This window comes from Lissotriton vulgaris, unplaced genomic scaffold, assembly GCF_964263255.1.
Source record: "Lissotriton vulgaris unplaced genomic scaffold, aLisVul1.2 SCAFFOLD_793, whole genome shotgun sequence".
NCBI lineage: Eukaryota > Metazoa > Chordata > Amphibia > Caudata > Salamandridae > Lissotriton > Lissotriton vulgaris.
The window spans coordinates 36,924-63,082 of record NW_028250973.1 but is presented as its reverse complement, the minus strand read 5'-3'; positions in this window follow the sequence as shown (position 1 = coordinate 63,082).

Here is a 26,159-nt window from a genome sequence, read left to right as displayed (position 1 = left end):
AACCAAGGTATAAGCTTTTGGTTGACTGAAATAAATGTAAAATACAATAAATAACAGAGCATATCATAAAATCAGATAATCCAACAGTACAATGAATAAATATATGTAAAAAAGATCATGAATAATATCATAAACCTAAAATCTTTTTACCATATCATTACATATACACATTCAATTTGATACAGTTAAAAAACCTTTTAAAACAGCTCACTAAGTACAAATTTACAATTATGGTACAACTTAAAGTTATTCATCAATGAGTGCAAACAACCTCTATTTTTTTCACTCATATGGTACCACCTGAGATTACATGTCCGAACAGTCTAACCTTTTTAACGCACATATCCCATCATAAAGACCAAGTGGGCTGAATCCAATATGCAACTAAAATTTTTTGTGAAATTGAATGTGCAAAACTCCGCAAATAAATATACATGTATATGCACGCTTCACGCCAATCAAAAAGTGTAAAATGATTATAAAAAGTGTAAAAAACTGTAACATCTATAAAAGTTTAAAATACAATATTCCGGTTACAGAAGCAAATAATCACAGATATGTGAAATGTAAACAGGATAATATACAGACAGGTAAATAATCTTCACTTGAGTTCAATCCATTTGGTACTTTGCAAACGAGTAAAATTATATGTCGAGTTTCCAATTTACGTAGCAGTGACTCACGGTCACCACCTCTCCGAAGCGGAGAAACTGTATTGATTACAAAGTATTTTAAATTGGCAGGGTTCTTATTGTAAGCTTCTTCAAAGTGTCTGGCTACTGGGTACGCGGTGTCGCCGTTGGTAATGGCTCTCAGGTACTGGAGTATCCTTTTATGTACTGGCAACTTGGTTCTACCCACATACCGAAGGCCGCACGGACACTCCAGCACGTACAACGCGTACTCTGTTTTGCAAGTCAATTTAGATTGGATGCGGACAGGTTTATCATTGAGGGGTGTTGAGTACTCACTTTTGTTGATCCCATTCTTGCACGCCTTGCAAACCGAGCACTTGAAAACCCCCTTACTGCCAGACAGCCAAGTGCTTGCCACCCTGACTTCTGGGCTACTGAAAACCAAACAATCTTTCATAGATCTAGCCTTTTGGTAGGTAATGCTTGGGGATTGGGTAAATCCTTCCCCAATACCGGGTCACTCGAGATTAGGGACCAGTTCTTTTGTACAATTTTACGAATCGCAAGATACTGGTTGCTGTATGTAAGAATCAACCTACTCTCATCATGTGTAGTGTTGGGCAACTGCTCTAGCATGGTTCTAGGCTGTTGTCTGTCTACTGTGTTGGCTCTACACATCGCTTTGTTCAAGATTTTGGATTGATATCCCCTCCTCAAAAACCTTGCCCTACATTAATTTTGTGCTAATATGCATTCCAAATCTGACCTGCAGATCCTTCTGATACGCAGCATCTCTCCATAACGGATGCTGCGTATCAGATGTGCAGGGTGGTGGCTAGATGCATGAAGCATGGCATTGCCGACTGTAGGTTTTCTGAAAAGTCTGGTTTCCAGTTTATCATTGTGAATGTAAATTTCCACATCCAAAAAACAAATAGATTTCTCACTAATTTGACTAGTGAACCCCAAATTCAAAGTGTTTTTGTTCAGATCATCAACAAATTGAACTGCCTCTTTCCAAATTATCAGGAGGTCATCGATATAGCGTAACCATTTTACAACCAGATTTGACATTATCAACGGGAAGGATGGCATGAGGACCTGTTCCTCGCAGTACCCAATGTGAAGACAGGCGTAACTGGGAGAAAAGCAGGCCCCCATTGCCACCCCCCTACCTGATTAAAAACCTGATTGGAAAAAAGGAAAAAGGTGTTATGCAAGCAGAGATCTATCATTGCCAGTAACATTCTACTATGCTCATTGAGACAGACAGGTCTACAATTAAGATGATGCTGTACAGCTTGAGTCCATCCCCATGATGAATGGAGGTATAAAGGGTGGAAACGTCAAGAGAAATCAGTAGAACGTCCAGTTGCCATTGAATATCCACTAATATAGTCAGCAAATCTCCAGTGCCGAATACAAAAGATGGTATATAATATATATATATATATATATATATATATATATATATATATATATATATATATATATATATATATATATATATATATATATATATCTATATATATATATATATATATATATATATGTGTGTGTGTGTGTGTGTGTTTTTTTTTTCATGACATAGGGTATGGCAGGCTCTCCGCCCTGCGCACCCTTGCTCTCCTCCCCGGTCTGTCTCTCCCCTGCTGGGAGCCTTCGGTGGGCCTCCTTGTGTGCTGCCTCACAAAAACAGATGCATTTCTTTAATTATTTGTGAATACGGAGGCCTCTGTGAAAGAAGATCATATCTTTCTATTCTGCTTTGCTGAATGACCTGACCTGTGGCTCAAAAACCGGGACATGTATTTAACATTTAAAAAAAGTATCAGGACACCGGACCAGTCCAGGAAAATCCGGGACGTCTGGTCACCCTAGTCAGGTGTAGATATTTCCCTAAAGCTCAGAGTCTGAAAAGCTGGCAGGGCTAGGCCAGGGCGAATCCGAGCCAGCCCCAGTGCATATGTACCCTTGTGTGACTGACTTTACCCTGGCCTTTCCCGCCTTTCAGCGGCCTGGTATGTCTCCTAATCTCGTGTTTCTCCTTGATCAGTTTGATTGGAATAAGCGCCCGGGTAAGTGAGGGAAAGCATGGGCATAAAGACCAAGATGGACGAAGACCCCGTTGTCAAGGAGCCCACGCTGGACAATGAAGGCCTCCATGATGCCAACACCAACACGGTTTAGGATGGACCCCGAGACCCGTGGCATGCAGCCTCGCCCCCTATTCTCTAAAACCTCCTGTCACCAGTTCTGTGCTGAGATGACGGTCAGTGTACCAACCTTTAGCACAAAAAAATTATATATATATATACATATGTGTCTCCAGTTCCTACTTTAAGTACTATGAGTACTATGTGTAATTTGAAGGTCACAGGTTGGAATCATCAGCGATTCACCCCTTTAGAGCTGATATAATTAGGGCGATTGAATTAGGTTAGAGCCACTCCTGCCTAATTTCAGTTTGTGACGTTCTTTAAATTAACGGGCAATCAAACCATTAAAATATAATTACTTGGCCCCACGTGGCGCTGCTTCACAAAGGACACCGTTAACCAGTTCCCAGGATACTTGTTTCCACTTAGAATAATATGAACCTTATATGCCAAAAAGACGCTGAGAGGTGGGGGAGCGATGTAGGGGAGGTAAGGATGGAGAGAAGAACATTCCTTTCGGGTTGTCAGGCCTGTAGCGCAGCCCTGTGCAGTAATACAGCAGGAATGTCAGGCAGCCAGCGTCCCTCGTGGGTACTCTCGGCAGGGGGAGGGCTGAGAATGAAGGAGAGAGTTCAGTGGAAAAAGACCGGCACTTTCACCTTATAAGGAAAATGCTGTCCGAGGAGGAAGTAAGACTTATTCAGCACAGGAAAGTGTTAGAAGGGATCAACTTATGACTTTTTCTGGACTTAACTTTACTCCGTGCATGACGTCTATAAAATGCGCCACGTAGAGTGCGTGGCCATGAACAGAAATAAACTTCTTGGTGCGACCGTAGTCCAGATCAGTGGTAATTATTTTATCGACCTCTTAATAATACAAAGTTGAGACTTTCCTAATGGAAGGTGGAACCAGCAGGAAGCACATTGATTCCCGAAGGAGGCTCTTTCACTTAAAGGACCCCAGGACAGGGGCCTCTGCTTCTTAAATGTGTCTTTATCCTTCCGAAACTATCTGCGCACAGACTACAATCTTTCGCCTTCTTATGACAGGATGAATTAGCAAAATGTGATCATTCGGGTTGTTCTGTTTTTTAAAGCTGCGTCTCTAGCACTATATTAGTTTTAGGCATCGTTTGGCGGAGGTGGGGTTGGCACAGGGCAGGCAGGATCTAGTGAGCACAGCACTGCTGGTTGGGGTTGTTTGCTGCTGGTGCCCGTATTACTGCAGCTCTGGAAACTGTATCCAGTACACTGCATCTGCACTTCACTCTTGGGGTGGTGAGGGAGAGCACTTCCCTCTCAGGGTGGTGAGGGCGAGCACTTCACTCTCGGGGTGGTGAGGGAGAGCACTTCCCTCTCAGGGTGGTGAGGGCGAGCACTTCACTCTTGGGGTGGTGAGGGAGAGCACTCACTCTTGGGGTGGTGAGGGAGAGCACTTCCCTCTCAGGGTGGTGAGGGCGAGCACTTCACTCTGAGGGTGGTGAGGGCGAGCACTTCACTCTCAGGGTGGTGAGGGCGAGCACTTCACTCTCGGGGTGGTGAGGGCGAGCACTTCACTCTCGGGGTGGTGAGGGCGAGCACTTCACTCTCGGGGTGGTTAGGGCGAGCACTTCACTCTCGGGGTGGTGAGGGTGAGGACTTCACTCTGAGGATGGTGAGGGCGAGCACTTCCCTCTCAGGGTGGTGGGGGGCGAGCACTTCACTCTCGGGGTGGTGAGGGCGAGCACTTCACTCTCGGGGTGGTGAGGGTGAGGACTTCACTCTGAGGGTGGTGAGGGCGAGCACTTCACTCTCAGGGTGGTGAGGGCGAGCACTTCACTCTGAGGGTGGTGAGGGCGAGCACTTCCCTCTCAGGGTGGTGAGGGCGAGCACTTCACTCTCAGGGTGGTGAGGGCGAGCACTTCACTCTCAGGGTGGTGAGGGAGAGCACTTCCCTCTCAGGGTGGTGAGGGCGAGCACTTCACTCTCAGGGTGGTGAGGGAGAGCACTTCCCTCTCAGGGTGGTGAGAGCGAGCACTTCACTCTGAGGGTGGTGAGGGCGAGCACTTCACTCTCAGGGTGGTGAGGGAGAGCACTTCACTCTGAGGGTGGTGAGGGCGAGCACTTCCCTCTCAGGGTGGTGAGGGCGAGCACTTCACTTTGAGGGTGGTGAGGGCGAGCACTTCACTCTCAGGGTGGTGAGGGCGAGAACTTCCCTCTCAGGGTGGTGAGGGTGAGCACTTCACTCTGAGGGTGGTGAGGGAGAGCACTTCACTCTCAGGGTGGTGAGGGCGAGCACTTCACTCTCGGGGTGGTGAGGGTGAGCACTTCACTCTCAGGGTGGTGAGGGCGAGCACTTCACTCTCGGGGTGGTGAGGGTGAGCACTTCACTCTCAGGGTGGTGAGGGCGAGCACTTCACTCTCGGGGTGGTGAGGGAGAGCACTTCACTCTCAGGGTGGTGAGGGCGAGCACTTCACTCTCGGGGTGGTGAGGGTGAGCACTTCACTCTCAGGGTGGTGAGGGCGAGCACTTCACTCTCGGGGTGGTGAGGGTGAGCACTTCACTCTCAGGGTGGTGAGGGCGAGCACTTCACTCTCGGGGTGGTGAGGGTGAGCACTTCACTCTCAGGGTGGTGAGGGAGAGCACTTCCCTCTCAGGGTGGTGAGGGCGAGCACTTCACTCTCAGGGTGGTGAGGGTGAGCACTTCACTCTCAGGGTGGTGAGGGGGAGCACTTCACTCTCAGGGTTTTGAGGGCGAGCACTTGACTCTCAGGAAGGTGAGGGTGAGCACTTCACTCTCGGGGTGGTGAGGGTGAGCACTTCACTCTCGGGGTGGTGAGGGTGAGCACTTCACTCTCAGGGTGGTGAGGGTGAGCACTTCACTCTCGGGGTGGTGAGGGTGAGCACTTCACTCTCGGGGTGGTGAGGGCGAGCACTTCACTCTCGGGGTGGTGAGGGCGAGCACTTCACTCTCGGGGTGGTGAGGGCGAGCACTTCACTCTCGGGGTGGTGAGGGCGAGCACTTCACTCTCGGGCGAGCACTTCACTCTCGGGGTGGTGAGGGTGAGCACTTCACTCTCGGGTGGTGAGGGTGAGCACTTCACTCTGAGGGTGGTGAGGGAGAGCACTTCACTCTGAGGGTGGTGAGAGAGAGCACTTCACTCTCGGGGTGGTGAGGGTGAGCACTTCACTCTCGGGGTGGTGAGGGTGAGCACTTCACTCTCGGGGTGGTGAGGGTGAGCACTTCACTCTCAGGGTGGTGAGGGTGAGCACTTCACTCTGAGGGTGGTGAGGGCGAGCACTTCACTCTCGGGGTGGTGAGGGTGAGCACTTCACTCTGAGGGTGGTGAGGGCGAGCACTTCACTCTCAGGGTGGTGAGGGCGAGCACTTCACTCTGAGGGTGGTGAGGGAGAGCACTTTACTCTCAGGGTGGTGAGGGAGAGCACTTCACTCTCGGGGTGGTGAGGGTGAGCACTTCACTCTCGGTGTGGTGAGGGTGAGCACTTCACTCTCGGGGTGGTGAGGGTGAGCAGTTAAAGACTTCTCACGGAGGGAGTATGGGCGCAATAACTGAGAACCCAGCAGTCACCCAACACACACAATAATATGCTGTCCACCCAAGTGCTCTTCTTATAAAAAACAGAAGCACTTTAATAGCCTAGGAAAACACACTACCACACACAAGAATGAGTGGTCAGTTACAGGGTTCGTCCAATGCTGCAGGTTCAACCACTTTCCATAGCTCTCCCACCCACCCGGAGTTATAGGGTAGGGGTTTGAATTCCCACCCTGCTGCAGAGATCCATCACTGTGGCTGCTGTGCCCACCCATCTAAGGGGCCGTGTCACTGTGGGGCTTATGAGGCAAGAATCGCCTCGGGGGCAAGTACACTATTTGGTTAAATTGGTGATTGTCCGATGCGGGGAACCCATAGGTCAGTTCCTATTGTATCTTGCTGAGGCGTTTTTGGCAGCACTTGGGCCAGATTTCAGCATGCAAAGTCTGTCTGTCTTCCAAACACGGCCTGTTGTTGCCTGTGTGTGTAGAACCTTGTTTGGTGTTGGCGTGGTCATGCTGGGCCATTCACGGTCCCATGGCATAGTACTCCGGCAGGGGAAGCAGGGTCGCTTTGGTGGCCCTGCCTCTCAGCTCAAGTCAGAGTTGCTGCTTTGAGATGACTTGAGTGGGCAGCATCTCTTCCTTGGTGGTTGTGGCCTCAGAGCCATTGGGGGAAGTTCTTGGCTACACCGGTGGCAAGATCTGATTCACAGCTCGGCTGCAGCACCAGGCAGGCCCCTCAGGTTACAGCGCATATGTTGGCTGGCACACTAGCACATACCTATAATGTCTTTTCACAAACTTCTCCAAATGAAGCAGAGGATGGCCAGGGGGTCCCTCGCAGCTTGGTTCAGTACCAGACACACTCCAAGCACAAGTCACCCTCTTCTGGGTGATTCTTGTAGCAGGGACATGACCGGGCTTCTCCCCTTGGACAGTCTCTCCTCCTGCAAAGCCAGGCAGTCTTCCCTCCTTTTCTAAGCAGGCAGGCTGACTTATTTTCACCAGGCAGTTCCACAGCTTCACCTGGAAGCTGAGCAGTCTTCAGGTGATGTCCCCTCACCCGTAGGACACTGGCTGTGCGGAAGATGCCAGCCCTGGGTTCAGAGCAGCTCTTTGAGAACTCTGAGGCGCTCACTCTTCCTTGGGCAAGAAAGAAGGACACGGCAACTGAAATAAAGTGGGGTTCTTTATGTCCGACTTTAATAATCGTGTTCCAGCCATGGGATGTGGTTCCATAAAGCTTCTCAAATTGTTTTTAGGTGGTTCCTTTTCAGATGTCATTTTCTGGCAGTTAGGCAGACACATTCTTTGTTCAAGGTGATGGCTCCCACAGTAGTTAGCAATGATGCTGGCTGCAAGAAGAGTGTACAAAACGTGGTACGATGAAGTGTGAAGTCTCTGCACCTGGGTGTCATGTAGCAATCCAGACGTAGCAATCGGGGACATACAAAAGGACCGGCCCTCTCTAGAAAAATCCTTACTTTTAACAACAGATTCAACTGACTCTCCCCTTCTACCTTTCCATCCATCTGACAAATGGCAGTGCTCAGCAGAGACTAATACACAATCCCCATGCTAAAAGGGGTTCGTACAATTACTGACGGTAGCCCTGCCTTCATCCTCTCTCGTTTCCCTGTCTGTGTCTCAGACATGCAGGCAATGCGCTCCCAGAGTCTGGTTCAGCTGTATCCACACTCCATCCTGTTCCAGGTAAACAGGGGGTCACCCAAATTGACCCCACTGGTTCTAAGTCATATACCATACACAGAGTCTTATTACCTACCATACATGTGCCACACATCCACCAGGCATACATGCACCCAAAGAATGTCAGTGCAAGGGTCTGGATGTTACTTTTCAGTGGAACTTTACAAGAGTAAGTCACACTCCACCTGAAAAAAAAAGTTCTGCTCACGACTATTAATCTACAAAAATTAGTTCTTTGCCACCACCTCTGAATGCCAACAACCCAGGACATTGACAGTAGTCCCATGTCATCACAGAGTTCAATCTTAATGCGCCTCTCGAGGTCACAGAACAGGTTCAGGACAGTAGCTTTACCATGGATAAGCCTTGTCCCCAGCAGATGCACTGTATTAGCATGCTCGCTGGGCCAAAAATAAGTCAGAGTACCAGTTTCCCATGCAGTCCCGTCACTGGCGGCAGTGGTACACACCCGTATACCATGGGGAGATTCCGATAGCAACATCTTTTATGCTAATCATTTGGGACATGGTTGCCCAGTTAGGTTGGGTGAGTTAGTGTGGTATGTTGAGTGATTGGTGCAGAGGCGTGCAGGTAAAGTACAGGGTGATAAACTGTGTAACACATATTTTGGTAATAGGAACACTTGTAGTTAGGACCCAAATCACAAGACAAGTGTTGCTGTAGAAATGGGCCATATTATCAATCAATACTCTTAGGCTAATTCGAATCTACACAAATCTAATTGCTCTTCACAAGCTAGTTGTGACAGAGACTCTCTCCATGGGAAACTCAGGATAGAGGTGCAAGATCTTCCGAGCCATGCAGGGGACCTTTTCCATCCTCAAAATTTTTTCAATGGGATTACAGCAATTCTCCCTCAATCTATACAGTTTTTGGAGGCCCTCTCTCGCATTACAGGCCCTCACCTTCTGCTCATGTTTACAACTCTGGGACAGGAGCTTTAGTAACCACTATAGCCCCAGGAGGAGGCTAAGATGCTACATTCGAACAATGCAATATTGGTAATTCAATTGAAGAAAACTGAGTGGCAGCTGGTCCATCATGCTCCATGAAAGCAAGGGCCAGAAGCTCATACTGTGTCCTGTGTTTGGCAATTAGCCACCTCCCTGGTGCTAGTTGCGTGAAGTAGGCAATTGTTGTCAAGGTTCTATGATGTAGGTGTGGCAAATACAATAACTTTATCCTACAGACAGAATGTGCATTGGAGGTGACCACCAGTGAGCTGTGGAAAAGGTCCGATCTACTCATTACCAGTGCATACATTGGGGATTTAGCTGCCTGGAAGGAGAGGTATTTGTCAAAATATGATGCATAGTGTGCCGAAGTAGAAAGGATGTCCTACTTGCATTAAATGGCACTGCAGGAATCATGACTGAGAGAGTCAAGGTACAGGTTCCTGAGGACTACTGGAGGTCCAACATTTCACAGAGCTTGCTTAACATTCCTCAGTAGGTCATATGGATTCCAGGCTAAATGGCCCAGAAATACTTCAATTTCAAAAGAAATAAAAATGAAGAAATTGAGTAGGACTTCGGAGAAATTTCAACAAAGTATATTTTGAAGAAAAATAAACTGTGCAAAGAGTTTTCCATTGCTGGGTACCAGTTCTCTGTCTGAGGACACGACTAGTGTAGTACGTGAAGCAAAGGTTCATGATTTGAGCATTTCAGATCCTGGGTCACCAGTACTAATGCCAGCTGCTGAACTCGCCCTAATGCTGCATCACACGGGCACCCATCCTTAGGGACCGAAATTTAGGGACTAACAGGAAAAGATAAAACTGCTCTGAAGTCATAATGCAGTTGATCACACAAATTGAAGGAAAACACTTCCTTTTGTGATAAATATTACCAGCCACAAGAAAGTGATCCAAGAATCACCGAACTTGTCAAACCGAATGTCAGTAGTTTGTAGATTGAGCACAATAAACTTGCAGACCAATTTGAATGGTGCCCTTTAGTTATCCTTTAAGAAATACTGCTTCTCACTTGGCCAGCTTCACAAATTTTGTGTGCTCCAATATTAACTAAGATGACAGAAAAGTAATTTGTTATAGTAAATTTTACACCACAATACATAGACTCGGAATTTGGGTTATTTTATGATTGTATAATCCACCAATAGAGGCAAAAAAGTGGTAATTGTAGTGGGTATGAGTGAGAAGGTTAAAAAGTGTGGTCAACATCCACAGGAAGTTTCCCTCCCTGCAAATCATTCTTTTCTTGTATAGAAAAAAGTTGCAAATATACAGTTCTACATTATTTACTCACCATTTTCCACGTGAGTACATTTTGTAATGTGGATTTTTTTGTAAATCTTACAAAGCATAACATATCTATCCCAAACCTGGGGTAAACTTGTGGTAGTAGACTTTCAATTTTTCCAACCAGTGTCAATCATGTATCAGGCTGGTGCTTGATCTTTCCTTGTCTTTGCTACAACCCTGCTGGACCTCTGAAAGTATAGAAATGTCAGAGATCATCTCCATTTCCCCATTACCCTGTTGGTCTGTTATTACTTTTTTGAACTGAGCAGCCAGAATTATTGGAAGAAGAGTTGATGAGAATGTTATTAATTAATAAAGAATGTGTTAACTCCCAAAGGTAGTGTGTGACTTTTTCAGATTTTACTCTAACTTTGATACAAGGCCAATAAGGCTCCTTCGATAAGCCTAGTTTATGCGATGTTGGCACACAGCAAAGAGCACGAGTTTTCAAATAAATATCACATTTTTTGGTACTAGACATTAGGTTATTAAAGCATATTCTTAAATAACCTTAGAGGAGGAGGGAGAATACATTCGGGATGAGAAGTAGCCCGGTTACTGTGCAGACCATATTCAGACCTAGTTCTGCTTCATAGGCCAAACTCAAAAGGCATAAACATTAACCCCAAAAACATGGGGTGCTGGGGGAATGGGTTCTAGGTATAGACTTCCATTGGGTTTTCCAATGGGGTTGGGATGGGAGCACTTGACATTGAGTTAGAGCATCGGTGTTCTCCTAAAAACTGTAAGCCACTGCCACCCACCAGCATCCTCATAAGGGAGTACTCGCTGTCCTCCAAAAACCTCTCATCCACTGCAAACCACCAGTAGCCTCACACAAGAGAAAAGGTGCATCCCAACAGCAGCACAGGGACCCACTGGAGTCTGAGCTGGTAGTCCCTGGGGTTAAAAGCCAACAGACATGCAAAAAATGGTCTGATATGACAGGTGGCACAGTTTCGATTCTACTGTCTTCACATGCATTTCTAATGGCTGAACCATACTTACACAATATTGACATACACTTCCAAGCTGAGAAACAGACACAAGATGGTGCTGAAAACGCGAGAAAATGGTTTAAAATGCTCCCTTTTTTGTGTGGTGTAAAACTGCATTCTTGTAGCTAATTCAAATTATTTATTTCAGAAAATAACATTTCTTAAATACATTTTCACCAAATGACACAATATAACAGTAGACATAATACACAACGAGACAAAGCAGCAATCATAATAATGTACTATTGCACTACAGGGAGCATTTTTTCATATTCTATTAAAATCAATAAAAGAAAGAGAAAGAGCTATAACAGCCTTCAAATCGATGGTATGCATGTTTAAAGTGCAAACGCTTTTAAAAGAATTAGATTACACTCCATAAAATAATATGAGTCTCTTAGCATTAAGTACACTAAACAAACAAGAGGGGCTACAAGAAACACAAAAGTCTACCATTTATAAATGGTACAGCATTATAGTTTTTAATCATATTCCAATACACTTGTAAGGGCCTGCAACTTAAAGTTGTGCTTGATTTATGCTCTCTTGTGTAATATAGTGACAACCATATAGAATCAGTTACACATTAGAATTGTAAACCTTTTTGCATCCTCATGAGGCCTACAGTGAATAGATAACTACTCATGGTAATTACGATGCAGGGGGTGGTATCACCTTTCAGTGCCGTTAATGCTTCAAGCTAGCGCCTGCAGCCCAGACGAATACATAATGAGCGTATCGAATCACTTCTTGGCTTAACATAAGCAGGACAAAAAATCAAGACATGTAATGTTTTCTTTAGTATGCACCTGGCACATAGGACAGATGCCATCATCGACAACAGCCCAGTCCGGTTTTCATTTTGATGTAAATAACCCTATTTCAAGCTTATCATACTAGAGCTTTATTTAGAAAGTCTTGACCAGTTGGAGCTGGGGAGCATCCAGAAACTTCTCAAAAGAGTGTCTGAGTTTATAGATCAAATATTGGGCTGACAGTCTCCCCAGAGTAGAACTTCAGTGGACACTAGCGATAATAAAATCCCAGAAAAAGTATTTCACTTGCTTTTTCAAGGATGAAGTTGAAGAGCCCAGATCAGACCAAATTCTCCCCAGACCTAACTTTGAGAACCATGTGTGACTGTGACGTGATAAAGTGAAAAATAGTAAAAATTTCTCTCTCTTATCCAGAATTTTTTTTTTTAGTAGTTCTGATTTTCGGAGGCAAAGTTTAAAAAAATATTTTTACTATTTTTCACTTTATCACGTCACAGTCACTATCACTGATCACTACTGTTTTTAACTGAGGGTATCGCCTCCTGGATGGAGGTTGCATAAACAACTAAACCCTATGATTATGCAGACACGTGTGAGGGACAGCGGAGAACCAAGATATACCGCTTAACATCGCAAAACTCATCAACACGTGCATGAGGGTTTTTTATTGGGGTTAGTCAGAACCGTTCCGGCATACTCGACGTTATGCAGGACAAGTGATCCTTCCCCCTTTTTATCAGAGCTTATTAAAAATAGCAAGGATTAAGTGCTGGATCACTGTCCATTGCTTTTGAATGTGGAGAGCCCAGGATACTTTACTATCTAACATAATACTAGATACTCAGTCAGTCAGTCAACAAGCTTTATTCAAATTCAGTAAAAAATTCATAAAAGCATACAAGATAAAAACACATTAAAAGCAAACAGCGAATTATGTTAATTACGTGATCACTATTTGTACAAGGTTAACAACAATTCATTATACTAATAAAATCGTTTTTACAATTCATCATAAACAAACCCTAGCAGCTATGGTACAAGGCGTGATCATATCAATTTCAATTTAATCAGTCGCTTTAGAAATAGTGTTGTTTGAATTTTATGGTGACACATTTAAAATAAGACAGATAAGCTTCAGAGAGTATAAAAGAGCAAAACACATAAGTAGTTACTTTGATAAAGACCATCCCCAGACTTACTGTGAGTCGTTATCAATTTCAATTATTTGCGAAAACCCTTCTGAAATCGGATTTAACAAGTCAGTGCACCAGGACTATACCTTAGAATAAAGCAAATCGATTATGGGTGGGTATTATGTGCTTACTAGATCCAGGGCCTCTGCTACCCATGCCAAAGTTATTTTGTACATATGATCTTGCAGGGGGCAGATATGTAGTTCTGGGGTAAAAGTCACACAGCTCCCATGTTCCGATTGGGCCATCGCCCATTTGTGGCTGCCAACTTCGGAGATATTTGATAACTCGGGAGTCCCTAAAATTGACCAAAACCAGGTCTCCCGGTATGTCCTTGGGGATAGATCCCAACCACCCTACCCTTCTGACATTTAAAATCGTTCCATCTATATTGGGTGGTAGGGGTCTATTCTTGGTCAGCCAGAAAGATACCTTATTTGCCAGATCCGCTGGTCTTTCAGTTTTGCTGTTAGTGAGCTCAGGCACGCCCGAGAGGATGCACACAAAAGGAGCCGCCTCCGGTGGTAGATCTATATGTTTAACCTTTCTTTGCATGTTGCCATAGTTGTGGGACTTCCCCTCTGTCGGAGTGAGTGGTTTGATCGGCCCTTCTCTAATGGCAGGACTCTGGGCTATTGGGGGGTTTGATATGACAAATGTTTTAGATGTTTTGGGGGCAAGTGCATACATTTGTGTGGTATTACTTTGTGCCGAGGTGATGGGGATGTCAGTAGTGACTAGGGTCTCAACTTGCTTATTTCCTTCCATTCTTTTTGTGAGTGTTAGGTTTGCCCTGATGGTTTCCTCTATGGTGCTGAGCTTTTCCCCTATTGCCTCAATTCTTTTTTCCAATGGGGATATTAACGTCCTGACCAGGAGTTCAATCTGGGCCAGTTGTCAGATGGTGTAATGGATGCAGGCGAATCCACAATTGAAAGTACCCCGATGTTTTTAGGGTATTACTAGTGGCCGAAAGGGGTCCTAGGTGCAATCTATGTGTTTTAGCTAATCTTCCCCTCTGTTTAGGCCCTTTGCGCTTTCTGTTAAGATAGGGTGCCTGAACCTTTGCTGACAGTTGGATAGTGACTGTAGGTGTTAATAGAGGGAGAGTACCAAGATGGCTTGCATTTAGTTGAGATGTAGTGCTAGGCTGGGGGCTAGTGTTTCTCATTGCACATGCAGGAGCATTTGTTTGCTCATTCCCATTTTCAACATTGGTATACACAGTTTTACAAAGCAGGTTTAATTTCTCCAGTAAAGCACCATAGAAGAATGGATGCTGGGTGTGGGTTCTACGGGGAGACTTTTTTCTACTCTCTCTATTACGAACTCGATTGCCGATGTGGTCCTAATTAGATAGTTGTCCAATGTCCCCTTCCGTTGCCCCCCCTGAAGGATGTTATTTGTGTGAAGCCCTTTGTCAGTCATGATATAAATAGCTTTCTGAATATATATATGATATGACAATAACAGGTGCCTATGCAGGTAGTGCACGTACTCTAATAGCTAAACCACGGAGAGGTCAAAAGGTAGCCCAGTAGGGGATACCGAAGAGAATATAATGTCAGTCACTTTGATGGGTTAGTTCATATTACCTCCCTTTTCCAGTGAGCATGAGGCGAGGATCAAATTGGGTTGCCCGTCCCGTCCTCCTCAGGCCTCTGAGGGCCACAGAGGGCCCGCCCTTTGCCTGGGCTTCGCCCGGCGCGCGATCCACGCGCGTCCTTTCGAAGCGCCTCCTGGCGCCTGAATTCCGTGTGGCTGCGTGTTCCGCCGGTAGGGCGTCTGGGTACTGTAGTTCCCGGGTCGAGTACGCCCCCCTCGCACTGCGGCCGTTGGTCTGGGCTTGCGGTGGCGGAGGGGAGCGCTGGGGCATTGGGGATGTGCTGGTCTGGTCACCGAGGTATGCCACCCAAAGGTTTTCGATCCCAGGCAGAGGTGGAATACTCGCAGAACCAAGGACTTCACCGTTAATGTTTTAACGAGTCTCAGCGACTCCTCCCCAGGAGAGTATTCAGATTCAGTTCGCCTAAGTCAGTCCAAATATTAAAAAAAAAAAAAAAATGTAAGTCCCTTTTTTCCCCCCACTATGTTTTACAGCGTTTTATCCATAGAGAATCTAATGAGACTGAAGCGAGGTTCTCCAGAACCGCCAATGGTCCCATCCGTCAAACACAGGTGAGCACAGAGCTCAGAGACTCCTCCCAGAGCACCGTAGCCGAGCACAGAGGTCAGAACCCCTGAGAGGCTGAAAAATTGGACCCCTTTTACTGCATCAATCTGTTTTATCCATAAGGAAATCTACTAGAGCAGAGCGTAGTTCAACAGAACGACCAGAGAACTCCACAGGTGAGCGCCGGACAGCACAGAGTCAGAGGCTCCTCCCAAAACACCGGAGCCGGGTTCAGAGCGAAACTCGGGACCACCAACAGTCAGTATACTTTTCAAAGTTGCTGCTTAATGTGAACAAAATCTTCACACGTATCCGCACTGGCTGCATCTATCCGTCTATCCGCAGGAAAGCCCACTAGAAGCAAAACGCAATTTGCCGGAGAACTCCACCGGTGAGCACAGGTCAGCTCACATGTCACACATTGTAATTTCTTCAGTTCCAGGCTTAAAGTCCCTCAGAATGACTTATGGGGTCTGATCACAATAAATTTGGTGTTTGTAGTGTCCGTCTCCAGACCTTTCTTTTTGCAATAGGCATTAAAATTATTCAATTATTGTTGCAGGCCACTAGGAGTTTGTGATATTAAGAGACTGTCATCTGCAAATAAAAGTGTATGAACACAAACCCCTTCTAGCTTTGGAGAATCATTATTACATTCAAGTAAGGCCCTGATAACATAATTTACGTACAGAGAGAAGAGTGAGGGGGTTAGCACACACCTCTCTTTCACCCCTCTACATATAGTAATATGGTTAGTGAGTTGTTCCTGTGGACCCCAATAAACTTGAGCATAATACTCACAATGCAATCTTATTGCTTGATTAAGAAGGTCATCAAGAACTCCCACCTTCCTAAGTGAGGCCCACAGTCATCCCCTTGGGACTAGGTCAAAGGCTGCCCTAAAATCTACAAAGGCTAAATATAAGTGACCATCTCTGAACTTTGTATATTTCCAGATGATGAGAATAAGCCTCAGAACCTTATCTTTAGTGCTTACTCTTGATCTAAATCCCGTCTGGTAAAGTGACAAGACCCCCATGGCCTCTATCCAATCTGTGAGTTTATTTAAATTCTGCCATGTGTAGACCTTCTGTAGGGTGTCAAGGAGGCTAATTAGTCTATAGTTTCCTGGATTCTGTTGGTCCCCTTTCTTGTAGATGGGAATTATCTCTGTACCTTTCTGAGCCAGAGTGGTAGACATGAGGTTATAGACCAACAGACATGCTAACAAGCATTGGCATAGCCAATGGGTCTCGCCTTTGGGACCTTATACGTTTTAGCCATGCAACACATTATCCTGGGTGCTACAACATCCTTGAATATCAGAACACTAGGCAAAAGTTTAGAATGGTGACCCCCTGTCAAACACACACACATGATCTTTGTCGTGCCATTTGCAGCCCACGTCAGATATGGCTCAAAGGTATTCAGCAGTCACATGCGACTGTGAATAATATTGTTAATAAGTGAGATGGGTTCACACACGCATGATTTGGAGCAGCAAGTGGGCGTCATGGGTTGAAGCCTTAGGTGTAATGAGTGTCTGCTGCAGCGCCAAGGCTGCACACCTACACACACATGACTCACCGCCGACAGCATAAAGCCTTCTGCACTGATCACTGACTCCCCTTCAGCTCACAGACCACACCAAATGCCAGCCACAGTTGTATTTACGAGCCGTGTTTGTAAACACCGATTAAAAGCAGCCAGGTCAAAAATGCACTGCTTGTTTAGACAAACCGAGACGAGTTACTGGTTGTCACAGCAACTTTGCAGATAGCAACCACGTCAAATCATATTTGAAATTGCAAAAGGAATGACATCCTACCTGAGCAGCAGAGCAGACATACATCTGTCCCCCAAAACGCAAACTCCAGAAACATCTGTCACCAGCGACTTGGTTCTCCAAATCTATGCTGGATTTTTATATCCAGTTCTAGAAATATTCATGAACTGTAGTCAGCTTTTTGTCTCACAATTTGGGGCCAGTGTCAGACACAGTCTCAGTTCCGAGCCATGCACTGGGAAATAAAAGCACATGCCCGATTAGTTTTTAAATGCCAGACAGCGTGGAGCAGAAACATGCATGTGAGGGTGTGCACACAAAAAGGAAGCTTAAGAAATAATTGCATACCAGGTTACTGTGAGCGGAAGCCGAATAGGAAATCAATGAGTCAGGCTATACAAATTCTCCCTCTAAATGAATGATTTGTGTATGCAGAGAGAATGCGAGGCTACAACAATTATTCACAAATATATACCTTCACAAATAATGATGTAGGAATGTATGCAACACTTAAAACTGCAAAAATGTAAAGTTTTTAAGATTAAAGAAATCAGTGTTGCTCGAAAAAGCACCAGCACGAAAGTGAAAGCCCATTAGATAGCACATTGTCTGGTGATTGTTAGTATTTCCTGGCTCTGTGACAGTGACTAAAAACAAGAGAGGGCGAGGGTGAGATAGGCAGGGGAGCAAGTAGAGGAAAGTCAACAAGCGCACACGGCCACTCTAATTGCAAACAGATGGCCCCTGCGCGCTGCTGCTCGCTTCCGCAAGGTGGATGCCAGCACAAGCACGCATGCTTGAAAATAGCTGACCAATTTCTAAAGGTCATCTCCTAGTGCAGCAGATGCACGTTGCCTAGGCGAGACCTAAAATGGCTTGATAGGACAGATGGCACAGGGTTGATTCTACAGTCTTCACAGGCATTTCTAATGCCTTAACCATGCTTACAGAACACTGACACACACTTCTAAGCTGAGAAATAGACACAAGGTGTGCTAAAATCACAAGAAAATGGTTTAAAACGCCCCAATTTTTAAGAGTGTGAGGTAAAATAGCATTCACAACGAAAATAGTTTTGTTTGTGAAGAAAAAAAGGGAAAAATGGGAAATTGAACGTTTATCCTAAACCGACACCTATAAACAGGGTCACTGGAATTATGCAATTGTGTTACATTTTTTCTGTAAATTTGGATCTGCCACATTTGCTAAATAATCCATCATCTGATACTAATCTACAGGTTTAACCCCTTCCGTGTTCCTGTTGGCCACTCCCTCCCCAGTGCTGCCGTCAGCCAACGGCCGACGAAGCCCCGCCCACCCTTTAGAACACCCGCACTGCGGTGGAAAAACCGCCACGGTTAAGGCGTTAACTAAAATACATTTTCTATCTCAAACAGTTCAAAAGTTACTAAAAACGTAGTGACACATATTGCCATGCAATGGAAGGCCTTTGTGAATGTTGACGTGTCCCCTTTCTGTTGCTTATTGCTATATTTGGGTGTTAAACTGGCACTAATGAGGTGCAAACTATGCCCAGACAATGTTAAAAAGTGTAAACATTACAATAATTATGTAATACTATTAGGAAATGTGCTGCATTATTAAGCATAATTTGCCTTTTCTTGCAGCTGCATTATTTGGTCTACCCTGCCACATTATTTGGACCTCTCCTGCCGCATAATTCCAGTGGCCCTGCCTGTAGATGTTCTGTAGTGAAAATGTACATACCCACTGTATGCACACCGTATTCATTTTTCATTAACCATCCTGAGAGTTAGGCGGTCTTGTCCCAAAGGCAAGTCTTGTTCTGTAATGGCTGCCACATTCTGGATGAAACTTTCCCTCACTCTCCATGATATTTCACTTCTGTTGTATTTGAGGAAAGCCCTGAAGACCTTGCTCTGTAAGAGCAAATGTTTTATCTGTGCTCCATTTGATCTTGTACTCCGGGCCGGAGACACTGCCAGCACTTTTGCGACGGTGTAAAGTCATTTTTTTTACTTTCCGGTAGCGCAATGTGCCACTGGCATATTTAGAAGGCTACGTAACGTGGCTTTTCATGGCCTCATAAATATATCAAAAAAATATAAAAAGGAGGCCCCCTTAACTGTCGACTTTGGGACAGGGGAGATAGCTTAGAAATCCAAAGACGTCCCACAGGTTTACCACAAGGTGGGTAGGAAATGGAATCGTAATGTCTTGTACGTTTTGCAGTATTTAGCAATACCAATCACAAACTTCTACAAATTACCAAGGGGTGAAATACGGATCATAAGCCAGGTATTGTACTCATTAGACCACCAACAGTTGTAGGTTTATACAAATAAAGCACACAATTCGTCAAATGTAAAAAACAAATCAGAAGATAGTTTTTTGGAAAAAATATATATATATTTTTGTCTATTTATTCAAAAGAAAACACATTATTAACACAATTGTAACAAATCATTAAAAAACATACATGTGGTATGTCAAACATTTCATAAAAATTTAAAATCACATGAAGTAAATATCAAGTTAAAAAGTTCAAAGGAACAAGGGTCGACGCAGCGTTTCGGTTACAGGTAAACAATAGACAACCTTCTTCAGGACCAAGTTCTAAAAGGAAACACATAATTACTTTTTTTGCAAACCCCATTTTTCATACAGGGCATTTTTCCAAAACAACATTTTTACTAAGCTATAACATTTGGCAATTGGTGCTAATTTTACATTAAAAAAAAGGGGGGGTGGTTGGTCATTTCGGTATTGCTAAAGTGCATCGCGTATTAATACTAATACCATTTAGTGGGTCACTATATTGTCTGTCATAACAGAAAGGGGAATCACTTATGTGGGTATATTTAATCAATTTTACTCCACTATAAGGTTACCTAACATAATTGATATTGCTAGGAGTGCGTCGTGTCTTATTGCTAGCACCACCCAGCAGGTCCCAGTTCGTTTATGTGGGAAGAATTTCACTTATATGGGTATGTGGGTAAGTTTTATTCCTCTTAACTCCACTCTGAAATTACATTGATGATTTTAGTGACCTCCAAGTAAATCCAGGAAGGCCCAGGGCCGGTTCTATGATCCGGTAGTGAGCTGATATAGGTTCTCACTGTTGTCACTTATGTTGTAGTGGTATCTATAAATGACGATAAGGTTTTATTTTAGTGATATTTGTGCTCTATTCATATTGAGCCGTAATGTACTCATGTGTCAGATATAAGAGTAGGAAAAAACTACCTTGGAATTGTTAAAAATGGAACTCGCTCTGGTAGTAGGAGCCACCGATATTAATCTTCTGTCTTGCTGTAAGTAAATACCCCTATTAGTTTATTGCAAACAAAGGAGTGATTGTCAACTGTCTACTAATTTTTAAATTAATTGTACTCACCCAGATTTGAATGACTGGCAGTTGTGTATTATACCCGTGCTTTTCAATATGCTTGTGTATCAGCTTTTAACGTTCATTTCGTGGTGGGGGTTATCCTGCCACTGAGTCTTTGGGGATTAAACAAGAAAGAATATTTTGTTAGGGTCCCAGTCTATTCTACTGCATGCTTAATATTTATATCAAAACGGCCCTGTCAAGTAAATCTTAGTAATTGGGCTTGAGGTTTCTACTACACAAATATGGCTTGCTTTATCAATATTATCCTGCTTCTTGTTATAGCCCTCGGTTCACTCCCTATGTTTTATGCACGTGGACAATTCAGTGCGGGCATCCACAACAGCAGTGTGCTTAATCACTCTGTTGTAGACCTGACTTTGTTAGTGACACTTATTGATAATAAACAATATGCGAGCGCCATCAAAATATCGCTGTTGTTTCCCTTGCATTCATCCTTGTCGGCCTTTCTCCTACTTAGTTAAAAAACATACCGAATAAATTTTTAGGTAAAGTTTTGGCTAGAGTGCAAATACACCCTACGCAAGATTAGCAAGCCTAGGGAGTGAACCGAGGGCTATAACAAGAAGCAGGATAATATTGATAAAGCAAGCCATATTTGTGTAGTAGAAACCTCAAGCCCAATTACTAAGATTTACTTGACAGGGCCGTTTTGATATAAATATTAAGCATGCAGTAGAATAGACTGGGACCCTAACAAAATATTCTTTCTTGTTTAATCCCCAAAGACTCAGTGGCAGGATAACCCCCACCACGAAATGAACGTTAAAAGCTGATACACAAGCATATTGAAAAGCACGTGTATAATACACAACTGCCAGTCATTCAAATCTGGGTGAGTACAATTAATTTAAAAATTAGTAGACAGTTGACAATCACTCCTTTGTTTGCAATAAACTAATAGGGGTATTTACTTACAGCAAGACAGAAGATTAATATCGGTGGCTCCTACTACCAGAGCGAGTTCCATTTTTAACAATTCCAAGGTAGTATTTTCCTACTCTTATATCTGACACATGAGTACATTACGGCTCAATATGAATAGAGCACAAATATCACTAAAATAAAACCTTATCGTCATTTATAGATACCACTACAACATAAGTGACAACAGTGAGAACCTATATCAGCTCACTACCGGATCATAGAACCGGCCCTGGGCCTTCCTGGATTTACTTGGAGGTCACTAAAATCATCAATGTAATTTCAGAGTGGAGTTAAGAGGAATAAAACTTACCCACATACCCATATAAGTGAAATTCTTCCCACATAAACGAACTGGGACCTGCTGGGTGGTGCTAGCAATAAGACACGACGCACTCCTAGCAATATCAATTATGTTAGGTAACCTTATAGTGGAGTAAAATTGATTAAATATACCCACATAAGTGATTCCCCTTTCTGTTATGACAGACAATATAGTGACCCACTAAATGGTATTAGTATTAATACGCGATGCACTTTAGCAATACCGAAATGACCAACCACCCCCCCTTTTTTTTAATGTAAAATTAGCACCAATTGCCAAATGTTATAGCTTAGTAAAAATGTTGTTTTGGAAAAATGCCCTGTATGAAAAATGGGGTTTGCAAAAAAAGTAATTATGTGTTTCCTTTTAGAACTTTGTCCTGAAGAAGGTTGTCTATTGTTTACCTGTAACCGAAACGCTGCGTCGACCCTTGTTCCTTTGAACTTTTTAACTTGATGTTTACTTCATGTGATTTTAAATTTTTATGAAATGTTTGACATACCACATGTATGTTTCTTAATGATTTGTTACAATTGTGTTAATAATGTGTTTTCTTTTGAATAAATAGACAAAAATATATATATATTTTTTCCAAAAAACTATCTTCTGATTTGTTTTTTACATTTGACGAATTGTGTGCTTTATTTGTATAAACCTACAACTGTTGGTGGTCTAATGAGTACAATACCTGGCTTATGATCCGTATTTCACCCCTTGGTAATTTGTAGAAGTTTGTGATTGGTATTGCTAAATACTGCAAAACGTACAAGACATTACGATTCCATTTCCTACCCACCTTGTGGTAAACCTGTGGGACGTCTTTGGACTCATAAATATATCCCCCTTTCATGCAGAAAACTAAGTGAAAGGGGCATTCCATGGGTGTTGCGGGGGGCGTTCACAGCAACAACCGTGGCTTTTTAGCATTGCCCCGTACGTACGTTGTCCAGCACACATAGAAAGAGGGAAAAGCCTCTTGTGATTGTTTTTGTGCAGGAAGGTTTCCCTTCCTACTAAAAAATAATCATCCTTCCAATGCAGGCACCTTTGCACCACGGTGCAAAGGTGCTGCGTCGGCACACGGCAGCCCATTGTGTGGCGGCGCAGGGGAAAGGGACAGGAATACTCTGTATCTAATATGAAGCATTGCTGCCCTTTTCTTTTACTGTAGGGCAGCGCAGCAGCAAGGCCAGCTGTGCTTCTCTACGGCAAATAAAACATAAATGAGGCACTCAGAGCGCAGATTTACAAGCCCCTTACGCTGCCAGTACGTCACTTTTTGTGACGCACCGGCAGCGCATTTCCCTGCCCCATATTTACAAGGACAGGAAAAGCCACCCTGCTTGGCTTTTCCTGTCTGTCTTTTCCTGTCCTTGTAAATATGGCCTCTTTACACGCATCACTTTGTGAGAAAGGGGCGTTCCATAGGTATTGCTGTGGGTGTTCCCACGCAACACCCATGGAACAAGACACATTTACAGATTTACTAGGATTCTTAAACCTGGAAATTCGTCAGTAAGCTACACCACCCTAAGGGTGGCGTAGCGAGTCGCAATGAGGAGAAATGTTTCACTTCTCCTCTTTTTTAGGGCTCGCCTGCTAAAGCGCTCAAGCGCATAGCTGGCAAGCTATATTGTGGCTTAAAAAGAGTTTAACCATCTCGGCGATTTGTTGCAGTGCCCGATAGCGCGTGCACATCAAAGCCACCAGCCTCCTCAGGCATCTCAAGCTTCCCCCAGCCAGCATTTCTCCTCCCCTAATTATTCACTGCACGGCCGGCCGGCACATCAAAGGCTGCTGCTCCCGGCCCCTATTCTTCCCTTTTTGCCTCTCCCCGCCCCCCCTTGCCACCACAACAATGCCGAGGGCTTGTTTATATTGCAGCCTAACCATCTTGCACGCTGCTCTTGAAACAATGACCGTTGTTGGTCATGATATAATTAAATGCTCTAATTATTTTGTCAGGGCCACACAGAATTTTATAAAGTCTTTTGCTGGCATTTTCGTTTTATGCTGATTGCTATTTTACACCTTTCACATGCTGGCGATTTGCTTCAAAGGAATACATTCGTCCTGAATCCCTTTACTAGAGCCTTCTCCTCTTCTGCTATATATGGGTTTTAGTTGAATTTCATTGATCTCTTTTACTAATGATTTATAAAAAGTGCCACCCACCACACAGCTCCACCTACACAGCTCCACAGATGCACCCACAACACAGCTCCACAGATGCACCCACCACACAGCTCCACCGATGCACCCACCACACAGTTCCACCGATGCACCCACCACACAGCTCCACCGATGCACCCACCGCACAGCTCCACCGAGGCACCCACCACACAGCTCCACAGATGCACCCACCACCCAGCTCCAATGATGCACCTACCACCCAGCTCCACCGATGCACCCACCACCCAGCTCCACCGATGCACCCACCACGCAGCTCCACCGACACAGCTCCACCGATGCACCCACCACACAGCTCCACTGATGCAACCACCACACAGCTCCACTGATGCACCCACCACACAGCTCCACTGAGGCAACCACCACACAGCTCCACCGACACAGCTCCACCGATGCAACCACCACAGAGCTCTGCAGATGACCCCAACACACAGCTCCACCGATGCACCCAAGACACAGTTCCACCGAGGCACCCACCACACAGCTCCACCGAGGAACCTACCGTACAGCTCCACCAATACACCCACCACACAGCTCCACCTATGCACCCACCACACAACTCCAAAGGCACCCACCACACAGCTTAACAGATGCACCCACCACACAGCTCCACAGAGGCACCCACCACACAGCTCCACAGATGCACCCACCACATAGCTCCACAGATGCACCCACCACACAGCTCCACCGAAGCACCCACCACACAGCTCCACCAATGCACCCACCACACAGCTACACCGAGGCACCCACCACACAGCTCCACCGATGCACCCACCACACAGCTTCACCGATGCACCCACCACACAGCTCCAGCGATGCAGCCACCATACAGCTCCACCGACACAGCTCCACCAATGCACCCACCACACAGCTCCACCTATGCACCAACCACACAGCTTCACCGAGGCACCCACCACACAGATCCACCAAGGCACCCACGATACAGCTCCACCGATGCACCCACCACACAGCTCCACCGATGCACCCAAAACACAGCTCCACGGATGCCCCCACCACACAGCTCCACAGATGCACCCACCACACAGCTCCACCGATGCACCCACCACACAGCTCCACCGAGGCACCCACCACACAGCTCCACCGAGGCACCCACCACCCAGCTCCACCGATGCACCCACCACACAGCTCCACCGACACAGCTCCACTGATGCACCCACCACAAAGCTCCACTGATGCAACCACCACACAGCTCCACTGACACAGCTCCACCGATGCACCCACCACACAGCTCCACTGATGCAACCACGACACAGCTCTACCGATGCACCCACCACAGAGCTCTACAGATGCCCCCATCACACAGCTCCACTGAGGCACCTACCACACAGCTCCACTGATGCACCCACCACACAGATCAACAGATGCACCCATAACACAGCTCCACAGAGGCACCCACCACACAGCTCCACAGATGCACCCACCACACAGCTCCACAAATGCACCCACCACACAGCTCCACCGATGCACCCACCACACAGCTCCACTGATGCACCCACCACACAGCTCCACCGATGCACCCACCACACAGCTCCACCGATGCACCCACCACACAGCTCCAGCGATGCAGCCACCACACAACTCCAGCGATGCAGCCACCACACAGCTCCACCGACACAGCTCCACCGATGCACCCACCACACAGCTCCACTGATGCACCCACCACACAGCTCCACCGACACAGCTCCACCAATACACCCACCACACAGTTCCACCAATACACCCACCACACAGCTCCACCGATACACCCACCACACAGCTCCACCGAGGCACCCACCACACTGCTCCACAGATGCACCCACCACACAGCTCCACCGATACACCCACCACACAGCTCCACAGATGCACCCACCACACAGCTCCACCAATGCACCCACCACCCAGCTCCACCGATGGACCCACCACACAGCTCCACCGATGCACCCACCACCCAGCTCCACAGATGCACCCACCACCCAGCTCTACTGAGGCACCCACCACACAGCTCCACTGATGCACCCACCACCCAGCTCCACCGATGCAACCACCACACAGCTCCACCGACACA